The sequence below is a fragment of the Toxorhynchites rutilus genome, chromosome 2 (genome assembly GCF_029784135.1).
Source record: "Toxorhynchites rutilus septentrionalis strain SRP chromosome 2, ASM2978413v1, whole genome shotgun sequence".
NCBI classification, from domain to species: Eukaryota; Metazoa; Arthropoda; class Insecta; order Diptera; family Culicidae; genus Toxorhynchites; species Toxorhynchites rutilus.
In genome coordinates, this window is record NC_073745.1 from 155786568 (window position 1) to 155810764 (window position 24197).

The 24197-nt window shown below is 37.2% G+C and overlaps 1 protein-coding gene across 24 annotated transcripts in view; it reads left to right on the plus strand.

Annotated features, from left to right (window-relative positions):
- The window catches only part of LOC129770377 (small conductance calcium-activated potassium channel protein), a 691836-nt gene that overhangs the window by 285805 nt on the left and 381834 nt on the right, over positions 1-24197 (plus strand). For 3 of the 24 annotated variants that reach the window (XM_055773178.1, XM_055773179.1, XM_055773181.1), the window contains exon 1: positions 1869-3633. The exons of 10 other annotated variants lie outside the window; for them this stretch is intronic. The gene's annotated coding sequence lies outside the window, so the exon portion shown is untranslated. 11 more of the 24 variants (XM_055773191.1, XM_055773194.1, XM_055773182.1 and 8 more) reach the window with 8 other exon arrangements.

A 24197-nucleotide genomic window follows, 5' to 3' on the forward strand; every position in this document is an offset into this window, starting at 1 on the left:
TGATACCAATATTGATGGGATTGCAAAAAATACATAGTCCACCTTTTCGAATTTATATTGTTCATAGTGTAGTGAATTCTCCAAGTCAAGACATTCAGCCATTTTTTTGCGGCGGCCAAATTAATTTTTTAAAAATAACTGTGTTCTACTAGTCAAGCCCTTTTATTTGATACCCATATTGATGGGGTTCTGAGAAAATATGAAATCCGCCATTTTGTAGTGGCCGCCATCTTGGATTTGCATTTTTCATAAATAATTGTATTCTACTAGTCAAGCCCTTTCCTTTGATACCCATATTGATGGGGTTGTGAAAAAAATATATATGGCGCCATCTTGTGGTGGCTGCCATTTTGGATTTGCATTTTTCAACAACTATGTTCTACTAGTCAAGCCCTTTCATTTAATGCCCATTTTGTAGTGGCCACCATCTTGGATTTCATTTTTCATAAATAACTGTATTCTACTAGTCAAGCCCTTTCTGTTGATACCCACATTGATCGGGTTGTGAAAAAAATATATATGGCTTGTGGTGGCGGCCATTTTTGTATTTGCATTTTCCATAAATAATTGTGTTCTACTAGTCAAGCCCTTTATTTTGATACCCATATTAATCATTGAATATGGAATTATTATACAAATTATTAAAAATTTCCGAAAATCAAAAATAAAATACTCCAGATAATCGAGTCTAAAGACACGTCCACATTACGCCAATCGGCCTTGGCCGCCCGGTAAAGCCGACTAAATGTGGACGTACCGCCCGGGCTTGCCGACGTGCCGAAAACCGACTCGAATCAAACCGAACCCAACCCGAAACAAGTGGGTCCGGTTCGAGAAAGTCGAACCAAAACAAAACGAAGTAAATTAGCGTTGACGACATAGTGCTTCGTTTGTTCGTGACGGCTTCGTGCATCCGATGGGATTTTGGCTTCGTGCACCCAATGGGGCGTCCACATTAAATAACGAACCGAATATGCCGCCTGGTACAGGCCAATCGGCATCATTCGGCATAATGTGGACGCGCCTTAAGATTCCGGATAATCGAATTCCGGTTAATCGAGTCTCCGGATAATCGAGTCTGACCTGTATTTCGCACAACATTTAGCATTGAAAATGCTAAAATCGTCTGCAAAGAATGGTTCTCGCCGGAATCCATCGTTAAAAATAAACTAGAGATTCAACTACGACCAAAACCAAAAAATTAAACGAAGTTCCAATCATTTGAACGAGTTGATTACCAAACCTATCATAACATACATTACAAAATTTCTTCTTAAAAACACAACTAAAAATTTTGACTTTGATGAAGGTTGATAGAGCCGTGTTTATTCCGTCAGACGATTATTCGGTGGAAACGTCCGATATTTGAAATGAAAATCAATTTTAAATTGTGAACATGGGAAAAGAAATTTGCTTGGTGGCTTAAGTAATTCTGTAATATAGGAATAAGCTAACAGAATGATTGCAGCCTGATCTGAAAATAAGGGTATGATTTGAACTCCAACACAAATCAACTAAAAATTCAGATGACCTGGAGTTGAAAACAAACACGGAAAAACAAACCGCTTGAGTTTCAACTACGACCCTGGAGTAGGCGAATTAACTTAGAAAAACGCACTCATACTCACGGAAAAAGTTGGTCGACTTGGTCATTCAAAATCGCGATACACTTCGAGTCGGTAGGAAGCATTTGTTTTCAAATGCCTGCAGAAAAGTGCTACCCGAAGTGCGTTCAAAGTAGCCGCGACAAGTTCCAAGATGTATCGCGCCATCTGCCCAGATGAAGGGCAGTGAAGATCAAAGGTTTAACCGTGGGAAAAGTGCGCTCAAACTGCGATGTGAAGAAAACAATAAAATTTGTGTAAGTTCTTGTGTCCTTCGCGATTGCGAACGCAAATATTTTCAAGTAACTATGAACAGCTCACGGGTTTGGTGTGGGTGAGTGTGTCGTGAGAGGAGAGATCTCGAAACGGAGCAATGGATCAGTTTTACGCACACACAACTACCAGGACGACGGCGGTGCACGTGAGCGGAGAACAAACAATTTTCCGTTGATAAATGAATTTTCTCTCAGTGAACGGGAGAGCGACCGGAGGACGGGGAAAATCGGAAAATTTGTGAGCGACAAAGATTCCTACCGTTTATCTTCTCTCGGACTTAGCATTCAGTCTGTTTTTAGCCTTCGGTGAATTTGTGTCGGACTCCTCCCGCAGATAATAGAGGAAAAATAGATTCACAATATAGTGTAACATACCTCCTCGATAACAGAGTTAGAATACAAGTAGATAAAACTATGTAACATATAATAAATGTTGTCACTGTAAATGCTAACCGTAATCGTTGTTTAGTGTTAACTGTTACGAGACGATGTGCATGTGATTATCCGTTTTTAAAAATCCTTGGAAATCCGCGCGGCGTTTTTTCCGTTTTCACATGTATCAGAAGTAGGGAGAAAGCATATGCATTTTATCTTGATGTGTTTTGAGCAATTGTGAGTAATCAAAAACAAGATCAAAAACAAGTTTTCGCGTGAATGACTGATTGATTTCGAATGCCATCTCGAAATCGCAAGCGGAAGACAATGCTTCAAACGGTCGACACAATATGTTCAGAAATAAATTCAAAACGAGATGAAATCAAACGCCGATGATTTGTTGTGGTAGTGAATCAAGATCAAACAACAATACGGAATAACGAATTTATTCAGAGAGTGTAACTGGACCTTTGGTAACAGAAATCCCGATGTGATGGAATCTGGACCACTTTCAAGAGTTTCTTGAACAGATCCGCGCGTGTTTGTTCCTGAGTGTAAAATAGAACGCAGCAAAATTTTACGATCATCCCCGGCAAGCCTCAAGTGTAGAATGTATCTATAATGAATTTCACCGTATCCCTGGTCGGTATGTGGCAACAACTGTGCGAGTAATTAATTGCAGTCCGATGCAGAAGAAATCTGCCGAAGGAAAGTGTCGCGGAAAACAGAAAATTTTCCGTCAAGCAGGTGACACCTTTTCGTTGGGGGGCATCCTCTGTATGGTTGCGAAAGACAAGTGCAGTGTATCTTCCCGACCCCCGCCCCAAAAGTGCGAAAACCCATTCAAGCAAACAACCGTGAAGAGACACATCTTACAAGAAAAGTGCGAGGAATTCATTTTCTTACCGTTCGGAGCGTGAGAGAATTTTGCACAGAAGAGAGTGAGAAAAAATAAGTGTGTGAAAAAAAAATGTACTGTATATCTATCATTACATCGTAACGCTACTAGTAATTTCAACTGATTGCAATTGAAGGTGTTCGCAATTAATTAATGCTATCTCCTGGTAAACAAGCGATCTCACTCATCTAGAGCTACGTATTCCTCGGTTGCAACGAAGTTGAAAAAAAAAAATACAGACACTAATAGAATAATCCGCACTTGACACTCGTGCGATCAAAAGCAAAAAAAAGCATTTCGTGTAAAAATATATACACAAGCAAAGTGCGGCGGAGTCATCGAGTGTGTATCAAGGTGGACCCCCAAAAAGTTCCGTGTGTATTATCGTTCAAATAAATATCCAAATTGCTCCGCGTGGGAAAAGCCGACTAATTCAACAACAGTAAAAGTGTTGTTCAAGGAATTTATGATAATTACTTTGGTAATTTCTAGGCCCATAAGTACCACAACAAACGTTGCTTTCTGTGTTGCCCCTTTTGCTGCTGCCGCTCCTGCGTTTCTCCTAACGATTCCTCCGGGCGGTCGAATCTCGAGTATCGAATGAATTAACCTCTGCTGAACGCCTTTTTTTTCTCTTGTTCAAATTCATAAAATGATTCCCAACTATGGGAATGATTTCCCAACCATGATTTGTTATAATTTTTCTCATCGTTTTTATAACTTTTTGTTTACAAGCTAAATTGTATGATAATCTAAAATATTGTTTCAGAAAATGTTTATTTTCAAAATTCTATTTACTATCAGATTTAATTTTACAATAATAACAATAACATCATTAGCAATTATCAAAAAAAATATGTATAAATGGGTTGCGATGTTCTCCTGTTTTTGACATTCATAAAACCCGTGTTTCGGAGTATTTATAGAATACCGATATACGTCGAATAATTGGTGTTGTTCTGCATATTGCGTGTCATCCCTGATTGACAGCTCGAATATGGTTTTATTCAATTTTTTGATGACTCAAATTGCCTTGTATTGCTGCAGATTGTTTTCATTTAGTTAATTAACTAGTTACCTAATTTCACGAAGCGGAAACATGAAGAAAAGATTATGTTTCAAAAAATTCCTTTATTCATCAGTATTTCCTCCAATTCATGTATCCAACCCATAACACGTTCGTCGACCCGTCACCCAGATATGGGTGACACTTTCCTCGTTCAAAATGAATAAGATTTTCAAACCGAATTTGATCACATTGACACCTAAATATCAATGTAGGATATGTAGAAAAATCATAAAATCTAAACCATGAAAATATAATGTTTCTTCTATACTTTTTATTAATTAACATTACGGATGGTTTGTACTACTGTTCCTTGCGAAACCCATATAACATGACATTAGCATGTGTTGTTGTTGTTAGTTTGTCTTAAAATTGAGAAAAATATTGCTAGATTATGTATGAGATGTATTCAAACAAAGTTTGGTCTTCATTGATCAATTTATTCGGAAGTTGGGCTCTGCAAGAAACTCAGAAGGATAGCATTGGGCGATGAACGCCCAGCTCATCGCGCGGATGTCGTCTATAAACGACGCTCATAGAGAAAAGGTAAACAATAAACAAAACTGCGCCTAAAAAACTGAAACCATAACCTTCATGAATGACTTCGACCCCTTGCTTGCTTCGGAGCTGATCAGCCGGAATTAGTTACCTCGCAGTTTGGGATTGTAATGGTAAATCCATGTCTTATTCATAGTTTTTTTTATCCCTTTTGTTTATTTTATGTTCATTAGCATTTTTAGCTATAACAGGAGCCGAATTTGAATCGTGTACATGTCATATGTTTATCATATCTAAAATTACACAGTTGCACACATTACACAGTTGCCATTTTTCTGCGTTAGAGTATTTTTCCTTCTATACAATTGCATATGGTACACATTCACACAATAGCCATTCAGGCGTAAGAGTTTCCCTTCTGTTCTACCATTATCCAGTTAGACCGGACAGCGGAGACAGTTGATTGATCATTGTTGAGTTATTTATAGAACAGCAGTCCGATGTGTCTTGCAGAGTAGAACAGTTTGTATGGATGAATCGATCTTATTTCAACCGTGGATCGATCTCCATCGCTGATGATGGTTGCGTGGACGTAGTTATTCTGTAACAACACAAAGAAGGTCAATGAGGGCCATTAGTTTTGAACTCACGATCGAACGCTTACTAAGCGAACGCGCAACCAATGTGGCTACGGCCCCCATTATTCATAGCTGACAAGTCGACATACACAATCAGTTGCATTCTTTTGAAAATGGACCAAATGTTGAGAAACTTTCACACTATTGTGTTTTTGATCCATAGATAACGAATGTGGCACCCATTTTATCATTGACTTACCCAACTATGCTAATTATAGCCATTACCAAAAAGACTGACATTACACATGACATAGTATTCAAGTTTTGTGTGCGTCCATATGATTAATGAATACGCTAAATACAGTAATACATTCTCTTCTACTAGTGGAGCATAGGTGTTGCTTGCAGGTTCTAAAAATTTGAAAAGGCTTATCAAATGTTTCTTGTGAAAAAGTTTGAAAGTAGTTTTGAACACAAATTTGAATATAGTCAGAATTTATGTTTATTTTTCATACTATTTTGCTAGAATCTTTTTGTTTCAACTGGCTGTTCTAAACAATCCTCGTATACATTTGACTAGTTCCTGATATTTCCACGTCTGCTGGAAGCATAATTATACAGAAATTGAATCTAACATTTGTGGGTCAGCAAATATGTTTTATGTTTGAAGTAAGGAATATTTTCATAGAGTTATATAACTTTGATTTGGAATCACTTTTTGACATGTGCGTCACTTTCGATTTACCGTACCATCGTAAAGTTCAATGGAAATTGTGCAATTTGTTCACGAAAAGCATGATTCAGTTCGAGAAACTCTGAAGAGCGTTCATCGACATAATCGTTTATCAGACCAGTCAATTCGAACAACCATGAATCATTTGTACACCACCTTTACAAATAACACGTATCGTCATGAGCGTCGTCAATCTTTGATCCGTTTTTCTTCAAGAATGATGCCTCCCAGAATGTAACAGCTAATGGTGACCGACAGATATCTCAAATAATTAGATAGGTAATAAAAATCAGGAAGAAATCAGGAATGCTCAGGGTGGGTCATTCTAAACCAATCCTCTGAATTTTGAAGGCCATAACATGCCTGAAATATTCGGGTTTTGACTACTTCATCATTGAATTGTGTGTAATAAGTGTAAGTGTAATAAAGGAGAAATAAAGATGTTTTATCCGAATTACCCTTTTTCGGAATTGTAGGAAAGGTAGAGTTCTCTTGGCCAAGTGGTTAGCGTCTCACATAATCCTGCCAGGGGTTCTGATTCGATTCCCGTTCTGGCCGGAAGATTTTTTATCAAAGAAATTCTTCCGACTTGCACTGTGGTCACGCGTCTTGTAGAGCTTGCCACTCAGAATACATTCAAGACGTGTTATGAAGCAAAAGAAATCTCGAATAAATACTATTGAAAATGACACAAGCAATAATATCCGATGGGGCGGCGAAGTTTCGCAGGAACCGCACCATTGAAGGAAAGGGTGGTCCTAAACCGACCTATACTAGTCACTATACTGTAACTCTCGCCGTTTCTGTTCCAATTACAATTCTAATCTTTGTTTTATTCAGATTGAAAAAAAAAGGAAAATCGCTGTTTCAATGCTGAAGAATATGGGAGTATTAATAAACGTTGGTGGATCACACCATTGAGGGCGTGGCGGATTCTCGGCTGAAGGAAGCCTCGATGATGATGGCTCAGATAATCCGTATAATGTGGCACTTCGGTTTTATTCCCGACATTCTTCCAAAATGGAAGTAAAGTGACGAACCAGCAAAAAAAGTTTTGAGACACTATAATGCAGAAAAAAAATGGGTGTGTTAGATCTATGACATAACCGCAAGGTTGACGTGGGACTACCTTAGCTTAGATGGAATGAAACAATTCCCGAATTCAATATATTTGCTTTGTGGGTAAAAAGATTGGATAATGCCATGTAAGGTCAATTCATGCATTGTGATAGATAATGTTCTTCGTTACAACCAAATTTAATGACAGTCCTTTTATATTTGGTATGATGCCTAGGACAAATTATGAGAACGGAAGAATTATCAAACAATTGTTCTATTTTACGTTTCCCTCTGAAGTTTGCATCTCTCGAGTATACATACTTCTCGATCCGCGAATTTGCTTCATTTGATGAGCTTCAGGCACTCAGTTTAGATTTTGACATTTACGTCGAACGCATATTGTTCAATCAAAAGTCGTTATCGCAGCAAATGGTTCGTACCCGCTTTTGTAATCCGTGTTAGGAAAACACTTTGCAATGCTGGTTTCCCCAAAGCTGCTTGGTTTTGATGGCTGTGTTAGGGAAACTGTAGATCGGTAGATCAAAATGAGACAGTTAGGGCGTTTAAATAACACTTAACATTTTACAGTTATTCAATTGTTAATCTGATGAAAAATAACGTTTTATTAATTGCGATAGAAGCGTAGAAGTATTCCCTATCAATTGATGGAAGCATCCTTCCGACCCAGTAAGAAATGTTCAAGTTATAAACATTCGGAATCTTTAATTTTTTCCTGTATGTTATGTGTTTGGGTTTTCATTTTACCCCCCATATACTCCGGTTAGACGTAGTCCCACGTAAAAACTTCGGTCTTATGGAAGACCGTTGAATTTGGTTTGTTAGAAAATAAAACACTTGGAATAACACACTTGGGAATTTAATCTCGCGATTTTGCTTTGGTTAAAGTTGGAGTTGTAATTATTCTCGTATGTTATTTCATTTTTGGTATTTGTTTCGTTTTATGTTTTACTTCGGGTATTTCTGCTGCCTGAAGTCATTGTGTCGCAATACTTTTCAATCGTGAATATTTCTTCCCAAACCCTAAATCCTAAAATTTGAGTTTGGAAAAAAAAGTGAATATTGAGAATTCTTTTGAGTTTATCTTCCATACTACAACACTTTTTTCGTCAAATGGCGAAGCAAGGATATAGTAGAAGAATGGGAAATGGTTTCAAGTTAGATTATAGTTATATTTACACTGATTGAAAAAAAAAATCTAGAGTTGTTTTGTACTCTGAAATACAGGTTTTGTCCGGGAAGCGATGCGTATTATTTTTTCATAATATTTATTGACCGATAAAATATATTCGGAAATGATGTGCAAGTTGAAATTGTCCAGCTTTTTGAGTGAAAAGAACACATTATTTTTTAAAAAGCCTCAAAATATTTTTATTTTGCCCATTTCTCACGCAAATTTTTGATTTTTTCTCAATATTTTTTGTTCCGACGAAAACCATTCGCAGGACCCATTTTTCGTCATCTATATTCGACGGAATGCTGCTCTGCAAGTACTTCCCCCATTGAAGCAAGAAGACGATAATCTGATAGAGCCAGGTCTGGAGAATACGACGTGTGCAAAAACGTTTTACCGTTTTTATTGCGTCCTCCATGGCTTTAGCGATATGTGCCGATGCGTTGTTATGCTGTCATATCACTTTTCCATCATTGGCATGTCACAAATAGTTTTGCTATGATCCTTTGGACTTCCACTTGTGTGACATCTATTTTCTGAGCTTCTGGATCTTTCGCATGGCTTTCAAACGATGGTTAATTGCTGTTCGGGGCAGATTCAGTATTTTTTGTTGTGTTTAGGTTGGGTCTGCATCCAACAACTCCTGAAATTCTTCGTCTTCAAACCGTTTTGCTGCACAATCTGCACATTCTCCAGATGTTTTCACCGCTGCTCCACCATAAACTTGCATAAGCAAACGATGTGCTTCGACCAAAGTAGTGAATACCACGAATATTCTTTATGCGGAACTCGACATCTTGCAGAACAAGATAACAAATATTTGAAGATTAATTTAAAATGAAAAAAAAAATACATGTGATGCATACAACCCTGTTAGTAACATATAAAATATCAACCAGACAATTTCAACTCGCACGCATTTTATTTGCATGTTAGCGGAATTGCTGAATAACACCATTCAAACCAATAGATACCATTTGAACCCGGATTTGTTGAACATTTTAAACGACAGCAACTGGCTTCAACAATGTTAAGCGAGATTTGTGAATGAGGCCGATATCTGGGTGAAGAGATACGTTGGTAGCCACTTCGGAGACCTGCTGTACGTTTCAAGCGTTTCATTAATCAACACAGCTGATTTGTTGTTTCCTGAAAAGGTTGCCAATGGGTGAGATAGAAGAAGCTTTATTTCTGTCAACGGTTGTGGATGCAGGACTCCATGGAAGTGTGAACTGATATAAGGCATCCATGGCTTTGTTTTCAATAGCACACATAGTCCGATTTTCATTGTAACAGCAGAGAATGTGTAAACGGAGAGTGACTAGGTCTTCATCATTGGATGACTGTTGCGTGGGTGTATTTTTTCTTTAATAACACAGAATTTTGTTCAGATCAGTACATACATGCTTGTAGAAAGCGAAATAACAAATAACAAGATTAGGTAACTTTAATTTTGAACCCAAAGGAGTATGACATATTGAAAGATATTTAAATACAAATTTTGTTTTTGTCGAATCATTGTGTGCCCTAGACCCAAATATATCGCCTTCTCGGGTATAGACTAATGTTAATTTTTATGAAATTATTCATAGTTGAACAAACCGACAATTCTTATCCATTATATCTATAACTTGAATAACATAAAGAACGGTTAGCATTCCCCTATAATGAACATTATAATTGAAAACTTTAGATTCAATTAGAATTCGAAACCAGGATTAAATTAGAATCGTAAAATTTCAATTGTCAAAGTGAATGTTACTTTTTACATTTCAAAAACATATTTGCATCCCAAAAACAAATTCTGATGTATTTCTAAAGATTAATTGTGCTCTGTTTCAATGAAACCACGATACCACCGTTGAAGTCCTCTTTATTGTTGAGGCAGTTTGCTGAATTCAGCCATAACTAAACAAATCTTTTTTGCCCATTTGTCACCATACTTGAACTCTTGTTTGTAATGCTAACCTGTGTTATATGTTCGCAATTTTAAATTTCACGCCAAATGAGAGAACTTCTTTTGGTGGATTCATAAAACATATGATCCGAATGCCAAATCTTTTTGTACAACATTTGAGTGAGTTACAAATATGAATTTTGTACTCTCGACTTCTTTCTGGCACAACCTTTTTATAAACAAAGCGGATCGTATAGACAGAATGTACAGGCTTTTAAATTCCGTGGCACGGAAAACATCAATAATTCATATTTAGATGGTTTTTATTTTTATTTTACTCTTGAAATAATTGGCTACTTCACGCGGATTCAATTTTTTCGTGTAGTTCTCCATTAAATTTCACACTTGTCATACCAGTCAAAATTCTGAAACTCAAACTAACTCGACATAACTTGATGAATGCTCACAATAAATAACAGTTGATATCATCAAATCTGGAAACTACGCGATTTGAGTTTTACCCCATTCGCGTTTTTGAGTTGGGATTTTGATCTTAAAAGGAGTAAAAATAATGCTCGAGATCCTTGTTTGAAAGTTGACATCATACAGAGTTACATTTTCCTTACTACGAAATATGTTTGTATATACCGTTATGTGAGGGTACTTAAGAAACTTTTTTAAGCTTTTTCGACTTCATGATATAATTATCGTAGTAGTGGTTGAAATTCAAACATTTTTTACATACATCTAATGTGGATGTATAGGTAACATCTGTGCTGAATATTAACTAAATTCATTGATAAATAAAAAAATGTTCTGTATGCAGTAATAAAAGTTGTTTGCAACAGATGAAGGCTGCTTTTGTTTTATTTTAAATAAAAAAAAAGATTCAATTATTTGTCAAGAATTATGAATTGTATCAGCATATGTTGGCATTTACAATCAATAAACTTTAGCAGAAAAGCAATACAAACGAAATCATTCTAAAAGCGACTATTCGGGTTTCTTTAGTTCGAAGTCGTCGATGGTTTCGAATCAAGTTTAGGAATTTTTCCAACTGAAACATTTCTTCTAGGACAGGAATTAACCGTTTTGCTAAAGAAGATAAACTTCAACCCAAAATCAAAGAAGAAAAGCGCAACGTTTAGAGTTTTATTGTGTTTAACAAGGCTTTAACTTCGTACCAAATGAATTCGCGATTTATTAATCGTACTAGTTTCATTAGTCTTACAATGTTCTAGTTACATATTGGGTGATTCTACGCCAAAATCGTTTTACAAATCATAGATCTATTACAACAACAAAATATGAACAACTCTTCCCCTTCGATACTTTTTTTTGCATAGAACAAAACGTTATATAGAGTTTTTCATGTAAAATTGCATGTAGATTTCATTTTTATAGAACTTTTTCCAAATGGTTACGATTTAGCAAATTATTGAGATTCAACATTTTCCATTTTACTACACACCATTTTTTATTTTAACTTAGTTTTGTCTATGATATCCCGGCAGTAATGTTCGGGCCAGTACTTCACGGGACCTTCATGTGATCGAATAAATGGCAAAATAATCTAATGGTCTTCATGGTTTTCATACTTCTCCTTGTAACTTATCCATTCATAGTTGCTCTAGTGTTGAAAAACCATTGTTTTCTTTCCACAATTACAGATGCCTTGCCAAATCATCAACCGCCGAGCGAGCTACGAGAAAAAATATGAAATTACAGTAAAACCTGTTGTTGTGCGGTTTTTTTTTGTGCGAATTTTTTTTATGCGATTTGTTTTTGTGCGGTGTATGAAAAGAAACATATTTGACGAAGTTATCGTCCATTTAGTTTTTTTCGATGGTTTTCATGCTTTTCAGTATATTTGCGTCTCAATTATCCACTTCTGAAATCATTCCCCTCCTCTCATCAAATGCTCTAAGTTTTTCTAAGTTTTTGCATGACATGATTTTGACCAGGGATTTGTCCAAAGTCCATCTATACATATGTTACATCGTCCATCAAAGTACATCCTTTGTCAGAAATTGGTCGTACAGTTTCCTTACACGGTTCTTGGCAACCAGGTTCTGTTTCAGCGTTCTGCAGCCGAACTGTACTGTGTGCCGCAGTGAATATATTCGCCAAATCACGTCCGGAGGTCCCAGGATTATTTCGGACTACCCTTATGATCTTAACTCATAGTCTCCGGTCATATATTCCACAGTTACGCTTAGTTCACTTTGCGCGACCCAAACTCAATGTGTCTCGGAAAGGTTTCAGCACGGTATTTGAGAGCCTTGGCGATCATTCCTTACATTGGGTTTTGATTTGATGTGATTGTGCAGAATGTTTTCACATCTCTCAACTTTTCAACGCATGTGTCAATTCTAATTGAATTTTTATCACTAAAGATGCTCATACACTGTTTGATCGAATCCAAATATTTGACTCTTTTTGACAGATAAAATATGATCAACGTGTACTGATGAAATATTTTCGAAACAAAACACGATAAGCAAGTTATAGGATGCCTTAGAATATTTTTTCGGTCTGTTCTTCGAACCTGTCGATACAGGGCGGACTCGGTTCTATACAGTCTCTGATTTCTTTTCACCGTATATAATATAGAATCGAGTCAAAAAAAAATTTGATTCTTTTTTATGCATATATTTTTTGTTTTCTGAATATAAAAGAAGAATCTGATTTTTGATTCATCTCCTTAAAGTCAGAAAACACCTTTCGCAAATGAAAAAAATAAATTAATCTAGATTCTCTCAGGAGGTGATAGATGATCATATTTGATGAAAAAAAATCCTTCTACGCATATGTTCGAATTTTAGCCATGGCATATTTATAGAACTTTTTGTTTGTTTCGGATTCTGTTACCTCAAACTGGCTCTACATTACAAAAGGACGCTAGGGAAAACGGTTCTGGGATTTTATCCTAAAAATTTATATTAAACTTGATTGTTTCTATCATTTTAATTGAAGCTCTCTGGCCGCTCTATAATTTATTCTTTGACACCCAGCTTCTATACTTCTTAATTTGGCTGCAATATCGATATAAACAATTCCTGATGAAAATTCAAGCAAAATCTTCAAAAATCTCGATTTTTTACCCCACTGTACAAATAATAGCCACTTAAATTTCACTTTAACATTGAAAGGGTAGGTTTTTTTCTTGAAATAAGTCATATTTGAAATATAAAAAATTATTTTTTTAAACTGTATATAATCGAGTCCAAAATTGTATATAATCGAATCACATATAATCGAGTATGTATACAATCGAGTCCGACCTGTACATGGTTAGGTTACCTTCAATATTTTAATCGATTTTTTTTCCATATTCGATGTTTGACGTTGCTCGCCACTGTTGATAATTGATGAGTGGCAAACAAAATAGTGTTCGTACAAATTTCAAACCAAACTTCTCTATCAAAAAGTGTTAGATATTCGACCTCCGGGCAAACAGTGTACGACTACCTTAAGTAAACAATCTTTCCAGATAAAAACCCTGTCATTAATTCCTTGGCACGATCACTAGAGTCGCTGCTGTAACTAGAAAGAAGCTATACCAAATACTAACTGACACAGACTTCAATCACACATATCGAGTTCAATTCCAGTTGAAACTGATCTTTTTTCCTTCAAAGATGTCTATTACAAACATATCTTTGAAATTTGAAATTGAAATGAATTAGTGATATGAAACAATATGTTGGTTTCGAAAGATTTCCCATGATTAATATTACTGAAGATAAAACGCTACGTTAGTATGACACGACGCAATTGTGATCTGATATTAAATCTTCTCTGGTAAATTATCTCTAAATGCATCACCATTGCCACACAACGCGCTCATTCTTTTGATTAGAAATTTTGCCCAGTTCTTCTATGAGATGGTAATTTAGTTTGCTCCGTCGAACAAACTGTTAACGGGAGAAGTTAATTTCATTTGACCCAGTGTGCGCCGGGTGCACCTGCTGATTTCCTCCTGGTAATAATGCTGCATCCTTGATGCACCACACCAACTGGTCCCTGTCTTCGTGGACCAACACGCTGTGGTTTCCGCTGTCGGTGTCGGTGCTATTTCCGGAAACTCTGTCAGATGTAAAGCATACTGACAAACGTGTAATCACAAATTTCGAGCATCGCCGCAGTTTGCTTTCACCTTTTGCCACCGAAGTAATTAAGTGGTTGAATAAAGTAATATGATTTAATTTTATTCCGTGACACGTGTGCCACATTGCTGTTTTCCTCGGTTGGTGTAATGGGAAACTATGGAAATAGAATTTCATGCTTTTCAATATGTGCTCTCGCGGTCGAGTAGTTAGCGTCATACATATCATGCCGGAGTTCGGGTTCGAATTCCGTTCTGGTCAGGAGACGTCGTCAAACGACAACTTGCCACTCAAAATAATTTAGGCGTGCTATTTGGCATAGAAATCTCAACTGAGTACTAATAAAAAGAATTTAAGCAATACTAGACTGGAATGGCGAGGTTCCTCTAGGATCGTTAGTGTCATTCAAGAAGAAGAAAAACTATTCAATATTTTAATATTTGTTGTACTTTTTATGTATAACATCATAAAGTTTTGTTGAATTGCATCTGTATGACATCCCGAAACAATGGTAATCAATATGGAGTCAATATTTTTAAGAAAATTCCTCACAACTTTGAACAAATGTAACTACAATATTAAAAATTAAAAAAAGACGGGTGGGTAATGTCGGGGACATAACCGGAGTGACGTAGGACTATACAAAAGGGACAGCTTTTGTTATATATATATTTTAAATATATTGTTTTATTTTCTTCTCCTACGTGAATACCTACCTATCTATCTGAAAAATGGATTAGTTTACTGTTTACTCTTTATGAACATGTTGATGATTCTGAAAAGAACATTTGGTGTTGTGTTTTTGTTATCACTCGATATTCCCATCTTGTTCGGTTAAACCTTCCTGTTTAGCTATTGCGTTTGCCACTCGCCACAGCTTTCACAGTTGGAAAATTTCTTCCCATCCAGCTTGTGACATGTTGTTCAGTAAATTACATTTAATGCGACATGCCGGAGATACACTCAGTGTCGCATTGGAGGCTATTTTAACCTGTAATTGAACATTTCCGATGACAGTGGTACAGTGTTGTCTTTCAATGTGGGGTCATAATTTGGACCCCGAACTCTATGGTCACAAAAATGTCGCATAACAGGTCCATCCAATTATCTAAATGTCGAGCTAAATATAAATTACTGTACTTTCAATCTAGAAGCAATTAAGGAATTGGTGAAAATTGAATAATCGGGAAAGTCCCCAACCTTCAATAAGCTCAGCACAACTGCCAAATTCTCATACTCATTATATCCTGGCAAACAAATTATGAAAAAATCAATTTGTGTTTTATTATTATTTTGGATATTATTTTAGAAAGCATTGAACTGTATTTCGTAAACTCTTTTTTGAAAGGTTTAATGGCCCTGAAAAGCGCCGTGGTTTATGGGGGCTGCTTTTGCCACCAAAGCAGTCTGTATAAACAGACTTTTACCTTCTTCTACCAGCTGCCGTTTTGCGATTGCGTTTGCCACTCACTGAAACTAATTGTTGCCTTGATGAGCGCCGAACCGAAGCTGCTCTGTTCTTGATGCGGGTTTTCTGATTGTCGTGAGCAGCTTTGCAAGCCAACTCGACCACTCCGACGGCCGAAACTCTATAATCGCTGTTAGGTATACTGATGCTCCGGTACCAATCCGTTCGGCCTAGTTACCCTTGCGGAGCAATCAGTGAATGCGACAGGGAACTGGAGACCTGCACGGTTCGAGTGAGACTTTGCCTTTCCCTTAACTTGTCCTCCTTTGTTACGTCCACGATGCCGATGCCGTACAACCACACGGGTTTACGGTTTGAACGAAAATAAGATATTTTTTTGGGGTCCGCGTGTTTTATACTCAAGCGGTACACACTCACAGGATAGAGACAAATCGGCAGACTCAGCCAGAGGGGCGAGTCCAACGAGACGAACGAATGAGCGTTAAAAGGGAGCGATGGCAAAAAAATACATTCATTACGATTTGTTCGCTCGTTGGATTCACATGCAGGCTAAAAAGGGTCCTTTTCAGGATCACAAAATTATCTTCAATCTAAAGAGTTTATTGTTTTGTTATCACTCGATATCCCCATCTTGTTCTGCTAAACCTTCCTGTTTAGCGATTTGTTGCCACTCGCCACAGCTTTCACAGTTGGAAAATTTCTTCCCATCCAGCTTTGTGACATGTTGTATAGTAAATTACATTCAATGCGACGTGCCGAAGCGCCACTCAGTGTCGCATTGGAGGCGATTTTAACCTGTAATTGAACATTTGCGATGACAGTGGTACAGTGTCGACTTTCAATGTGGGGTCATAATTTGGATCTCTATGTTTACAAAAATGTCCAACTAAATAAGTCGCATTACATGTCCGTCCAATTAGCTAAATGTCGAACTAATTGTAAATTACTGTACTTTCAATCTGGAAACAATTTAAGAATTGGTGAAAATTGAATAATCAGGAAAGTCCCCAACCATCAATAAGCTCAGAACAACTGCCAAATTCACATACTCATCAGATCCTGGCAAACAAACTATGAAAAAATCAATTTGTGTTTTATTATAATTTTGGATGTTTTAGAAAGCATTGAACTGTATTTCCTAAACTCTTTTTTGGAAGGTTTAATGGCCCTGAAAAGCGCCTTGTTTTATGGAATGGTTCCAATTTAGAAAACTTAGTACTCGTGGTTTTGAAAAAAACCATTTCGAACGCCCTCGATGCCGCCCTGTTCTGGATTTGCCACCAAAGCAGTTTGTATAAAGAACAAACTTTTTTCTTCTGCTACCTGATGCCGTTTTGCGTTTGCCACTAGCCACTCGCTGCAACTGCCTGTTGTCTTGATGTCCACCGAACCGAATGTGTTCTGTTCCGAATGCGGGTTTTCTTATCGTCGCGAGCAGCTTTACCAGCTAACTCGATCACTTCGGCGGCCGAAACTATATAACGCCGGCTAGGTGGATTGGTGCACTGGTACTAACGCGCTCGGTCTAGCTACCCTTGCGGGGAACTCCAGATCAACACGGTTCGAGCGGGATTTTGCATTTCCCTTCACTTTTCCTCCTTTACCATGTCCAGACATGGCTGCTTGGGTTGGTTTGTTGATGTGTTGTGATGCGAACCGATGTGGTGTACGGTTTGGATGAGAATGATCGTTACGGCAGCGGAGCGGGGATTTTTAAGCTGACAGGCTGGCTAGAGAATTACGCATGGAGAGACTGCGACCAATGTTTCGTTCATTTTTTTTCTTTTTCCTTTCCAATCGTGCTTCATTCTATTTCGCTGCTGCTCTGGTTGCCCGTTTTGGTCGGTACGATTTGAGGAGCACAAAATGGACCAATCAAAAATGGGCACATAGTGCATTTGGACAATGCTTGATATTTCACAATTATTCAATTATTTATCTCAAGAAAAATGAAATTTTATTCGTTATGATAGATGCGTAGATATATTTCCTATCAATTGATGCAAAAACCTTTGCGATCTATTGAGAAATGCTCGAGTTATAAGCGTTCCAAATCTTGCATTTTTTCCTACTTGTTCAGTGCCTAGATTTCCATTTCACCCCCTATATCTTCCGGTTAGACGTAGTCCTACGTCAAAATCTAATTTAGATAATACTTGTTTTAATATTCAAAGCTTTGAATTGAGTACGTTTCATAATCACGGATTATTTTTAAAAATTTTCAATTTTATTCCCTTCAATTCACTGCAAAGTTACAGAAACGAAACCATCTAGTTATGTTCAAAACACTAAGATGTAGCCGCAGACTTCATATAATCTCGGATGGGTAAAAATAAATGGAAACGATTTACTTATGATTTCCCTCCAGAGTCATTTCATTCGAACGCTAACAAACCCAATTGCAATTATATAGCTTACATTCTAGGGCTCTCATGTGCAGAAACGGAGTCATTTAGCCGAGCATATAGCTAAAGCATAGTTTAGCAAAATATTATATAGCGGCACTTCACCTACCACAGTCACTGCATTCACCAGTCATTACTCCTTGCACTTTATAAATCTTGTAAATCGTGATAAAAAAAAATCTTAACATGAACAACATAATCAAATATCACGGAAATATGACCAAATTCAGATGTTGGAACAAAACTCAATCACAACTAAATGAAGGCTTGAATACTTGTTACAGATAGAGTAGCTAATGAAATGAAACGAAACGAAACGAAATATAGACTAACTTTCTCAAACACACACACAAATCGTACGTTGAACGGGCAAAAAGTTCAAACCGAATAATAAATGTACTAGCAGTGATTCAAATGAAGAGAACACCAGCAGATCAAAGGCCAATAGAACATAATTCTCTTGATTCTCGAGAAATTAAAAACGAATCGAGCCCCTTAGTGTTGGTTTATTAGCAAAAACGCGTCTCGCAAACTTTTTCTTCTGGTTGATTATAGATGCAAATTGTTCCACAAGTGTTTGAGGCGCAGTTTATCATCGGAATATAGCATTTTGTGAGGATTAAAATGAGTTGTATTTGTTTGAATCATGATTCGTTTTGTACTCGAATGTCAGCAACCTATCATATTTTTTTTTGTTACCCCTATAAATTGGTAAAAAGAATTTGCGATTTTTTGATTGAGTTTCAAGTGATTCCCATTCTATTTTTCTATTGAAAAGAATAAATATATATAGGAATAAAACTGGAATGTTTTCCCATTAAATGTTACATTAGGGTGAACTGAATTGATCTGTATGATTACATGCCGCGTGGCTTTGAGCGCCATCCTGTTTAGAATCGCATAACGGAAGCCAAGCTTTTATTCGAAACGAAATGATTTTCAAACGCAATCAACTCAGAGGTTTCTAATTTATGACCACGCAAAAACCTTCCTGGGCTGCATCAAATGTCCGGCTGTCAGCAACATTAGATTTGCATCTGCACGATGGCATTTTTATTCTGTTCAATTTCCGCTGCCTTATCATTGGATCTAGGAATCGACTAGATAAATTAGCGCAACTGCAATACAATCAATCCAAATCACACACAGCTGCGGGCGGCGGGACATTCAATATGTTCATTATCGAGGACTAAAAAGCATGTCATACCCCCACCGCCGCACAATGTTGGCCTATTTATCGGTGAAAAGCATATCAATTAGTACAATTGACAATAGAGATAGAAGTAAAGCTGGCAGGTAACGTGCATCATGTGAGAGATGGGACTAGTGATTCTAGTTAGAGGCAAGGACAGTTGAAAACTGCCGCATTGCAACGCAAACTGCACAATAAAGGTTGTTATATGTTCGAAACAATACGATTGTTTTCATGTAGATAAACACGCGATTAAGGTTTATGCATACAAGAATACTCGGTGAATAATCGTATTGCTACGATAAACATTGAACATCGATTGGAAATATTCAAAGGTTTGACGATTTCAGTACAATTTGATGCCTTTTATATTTAGGAATATCAATTCGTTTTTTTATAATGTTTTCGGATCGCAAATAAAATAAATTTTTCAAGTCTGTCAGAATAATGTTTCGCAGAGAGGAGAATATTTATGTGATAGCATATTATTCTTCAAAAAAGTCACAGGAGGGTTGTGTCCAAGACACGACCGCATAGTTGACGTAGGATTCCGTTAGGCTATCTGCTGCACGCTGATTTTGGATACGTTTGAAGAATTACATTATTAAACTCTTCGATAATGATTTGGCTCCGTTTTGTCTGGTTGTTAGGTATTGTTTGTTCACTTCATCAGTGTCCATAACCGAGTGATAATGATAGATTAGATGGTGCGTATCACGTACCAAAGCCGCCCTCTGTGGTCCTGGACGAGATGGCGCCTGTGTTATGTATGGATGCAATAAAGAAAAAAAGCTTATCAAAGCAATATAAGACAATTTTCATTATCGAACCCAATTTTTCTCACCAGTAAAAAAGGGTTACTTTAGTATAGAGAAAATATATTTGAAATGGAAAAGTAATTTCATTCATAACTTTTTATTTTCTGAGTATTTATTAAAGCCATTTCTTTTCACTTTAAACCCAACGGAACACGATGCTACATGCCTCAATGCTAACAGCACCCAATACGTATGTAGAGCATATGTGACATCACTTTTTCGAATATTCCTTCATTTTTCCAATTTTCCTCGTCGCATGAACTTTCCATGGGAGAAAAAAATCGTTTCATATTTCAAGTTATTTTAACACAATAGCTACCATAGACAATTTTACACTTACAGTTGTGCTAAAAGTTTTACGAAGCAACCAACATAAAAGTTCCAAATTTAAATTTTATTTATATTCTATCAAGCATAAGTTCTATCCAGTTCATTGAAACATCATTCTTCACTCAAAAGATTCTTATTGGAACAAAAAAACACTTGTTCATCGCTCTCAACTTATTCGCCAGCACGTATGCAATCAGCAATGCCCACGCTAGTTACAATGAGCACTATCCATTTGTGCGCGTCGTTAGTTAAACTATCGAGGGTATTTACATGCTGATTTCTCCCAGACACCATGGATTTGAAATCTCTGTTAGCGAATACATGTCGGTGGGAAAAAAATCTCCCCCTACTTTCATGTATCTGCAATGCTAATTTCCCCTAGGCAGCTTGGTTTTGATGTCTCTGTTTGGAACCCGCCGCATATGTCGTCAATTTCGACCTATCAGAAGTGGGTATTTCTGTTAGGATAGGGGTTGAGATTCTTCAATTGTTCGATAGTTAGTTTCATGACATATATTATTTCATTCAATGTAAAAAATTGTTATGGAGTGCTGAAATAGATTGACTCAAAAATCTCATCAATCCATCATGAAATCACTGAACAATAAGCATTTGAAATTGAACAATTTTCACGGTGCGCTCGATTTTCGATTTTCAATTTGTACCCCAATATGTTCCCGAAAGACGTAATCCTACGTCAATAATCTACAATTGTACATTAGCATATAGATAAACTTTTTTTCATTAGTATTATGTTTAGCATGATCAGCTCAGTCTTTCTTATCATATGCATGTTCTATACAACTTGTTCCACCAAGAAAACTGTTCCTATCAGTCCATTGCACTTACAACGTATGCTCGAACACTCTGATACTCGGGATCACACACATCAATCGCCAAAGTCTGCAAATAATTGGAACATTCGCTGTACGGACATGACGAATTTCTTGAAGCCCCCTGGTCAATCGATTGGCCACAGTTATTATTAGTCTCGTACATCAAATATGAATACAGTCGAACGGGAATTTCTTCATTCATCAGCGTCGGCCGGGCGATCTATATATTGATTCGAGGGGATAAATTGGTGGCACTCGAAGCGCTGAAACGAAGTTGGATGGGTCTATCAAGTGACCGTTCTGTTTTGTGTTTTCTCTCTACCACCTGTATATAAACATAACAGAGTAAATTCCATTTGATGTTCAGTTGTTTCCTTGGCTTCATTGATTTCCTGGGTGATCAAGATCGAATAGTAAAGCCCACGTTCGCTGTAAACCTGACAAGAAACAACTTCGTTCATATATTGCCCAAATATTAATAAGCTTTGTCTCACAAACTATCTGTGTGTCATGTAGCATAGCATCGTTCACATACAACACTACCGAAATACAATCATATTGAATAGCTAAGGCGATGTAGGAAGGACAAAAAATCGCATGTATGGACAAGCTGAGCTACAAGTCTGATGTTCATGTACAGGTAGTTGATCGGAATGCATATAAATGATACACGCTATTTCTGTTATGGATCTCAATCAGCTAATAGGACTTCTCTGATAATTGCATGTGACGGTTCAAAGGTACATTTTTTGAATGTACATTACTTCATGTGTAATATTCCACCATGATGAGAACACATAGATGTTCCTCTCGTTGTTATTTTTTATAACTAACACATAAGCACATTGCTGTTCACTTCTTATGACCTAATTAACACCTTCAAATATAAATAGTAACTGTTTCCATGTGAATGAACTAATATCCAGAGTAACTTAGAGCTACCTCAGAATTAAAATTTTCACATTGTCACGACACGAGGAATTTACATACATTCCGTAAATCCAAGCAGAATATGGTGTGAGCAGAATGTAAATAATCATATAATCATGAAAATGGTATCCATATTTTCAATAAAAAATTAATAATATTTTGACGTAGGACTACGTCTTTCATTTCTATACCGGGGTGTAAAATCAAAGTTTCGAAAACGAAAGCGTTACGCCGGAGACCGAAATTCTGAGCGTTAATAGCTTCTAAACAACTGAACGAAATGGTATGATAAACACTTCATTCGAAAGATAAAATGTCTACGTGTTATATACTTGTTACTTTTTGATCCAAAAACTTGTTTCAATAGTCTTAAAATCCACTTAGTAATAATTGAACAGCGATTGGAGCACGTTGTCGCTGTTGTGGTGAAGCTCTTCGTTTATCATGAAAGCGCGGATGAACGGTGTCACCAAGAGCCTGTTTGTGCACCTTAGGCCAGAAGGAAATCCATCAGGAGGAGAGTGATGCCACAAACGGTTCCCCGGGAAGAGATCGGAGCAGCCGCCACACAAACACACGCGCGGAACTTTTCGTTTGGATGCCATTTAGCATCGAGAAAATCCCGGAAAGATTCAACCGTTGCTGAAAAATAATCTGCCAGTTCCCCTGGGAATTGAAAAATATATTGATGCGAAAGAGTTTATTCTAATGTTTACTAACCATATGACACTTGTTATTTTTCAATCAATCGCAATTAACAGGAAAGCTACTGAAAATTATTCTTCCCCATCAGTAGAAAATTTTCGTATCCAATATTGTATGCGCGCAACGGAGAATGTTTCGCATCGCGAAAATTATATAATTTTCAATCGATTATTGCTCAGTAGCCGAAAGTTTCAAACTCAGAGAGTTAATTCCCCTCTAGTTTGCCGTCCAAATTGCCATCGTAAACCACACCTTCTCTCGATTCAATCACGCACAAAAAGCATACTTAAGCGATATTCTGGTGGTGAATCGCATTCATTTTTCGTGAGGAAATCGACAAGGCAACATCGTTACTGAACGAGTTGAACGAGCTGGACGAGCTGGATGGTGGGGGATCAAGGGATTCATTACCTGGCCTGACCTAACCTGAAACGCATTTAGTTTGTTTAGGACTGTGACGGAGCGCAGAAAAGCCGATCCATCAGAAAGAGAAGAGAAGACGACCGAGAGAATACCAGAATCGAAAATTGGTTCCGCTTGAGACATCGGAGCAACCGCCACACACACACACACATACACGCGCGAAACTCTTTACGTTTGCTGGTTATCGAGAAAAATCCGGAAAGGAGTGATCTTTGCTGCAAAATAATCTGCCAGTTCCCCTTGGCATTGAAAATAACATGCAAGCGAAAGAGTTTGTTTTAATGTACTCTAACCATATAACACTGCGATGTATTTGGTTGGTTCTGTGATTTTTCAATCAAGTGCAATTAGCAGGAAAGCTTCTGAAGATTATTCTTCCCCATCAGTAGGATATTTTCATATCCAATATTGGATGCATAAAACCTTGTACCTCCAACGTAACGCTCTCGTTTTCGAAGTCCCCCAAATATTCATTTATTCATTCATTCAGAATGGATTCAGATTCAACTTCAAACAAATGATCACTAAATCAACGATAGTCCTACGTCACCATTGCGGTTATACCATAGATATAACCCACTTACTGTTTTTTTGTCAAGTTATGACACTTCTTAACCAGGCGCCAGAAACAAAATACTCTTTTTTTTTACTTTCGTCCTGACCAGAGCTGCATTTTTTCATCAATCTCACTGACAACTGACGAGGCACGTTAGTCACTTCCTACTAAAATCTCGGTCAAATGGTGACTGACAGAGTACGATGCAACAATTTGTCTTATACTGAGCTTTGTCAATACGCTTTGACCGATCAAGTAGGCGGTAAAATTGTCCATAATGAATTGATGA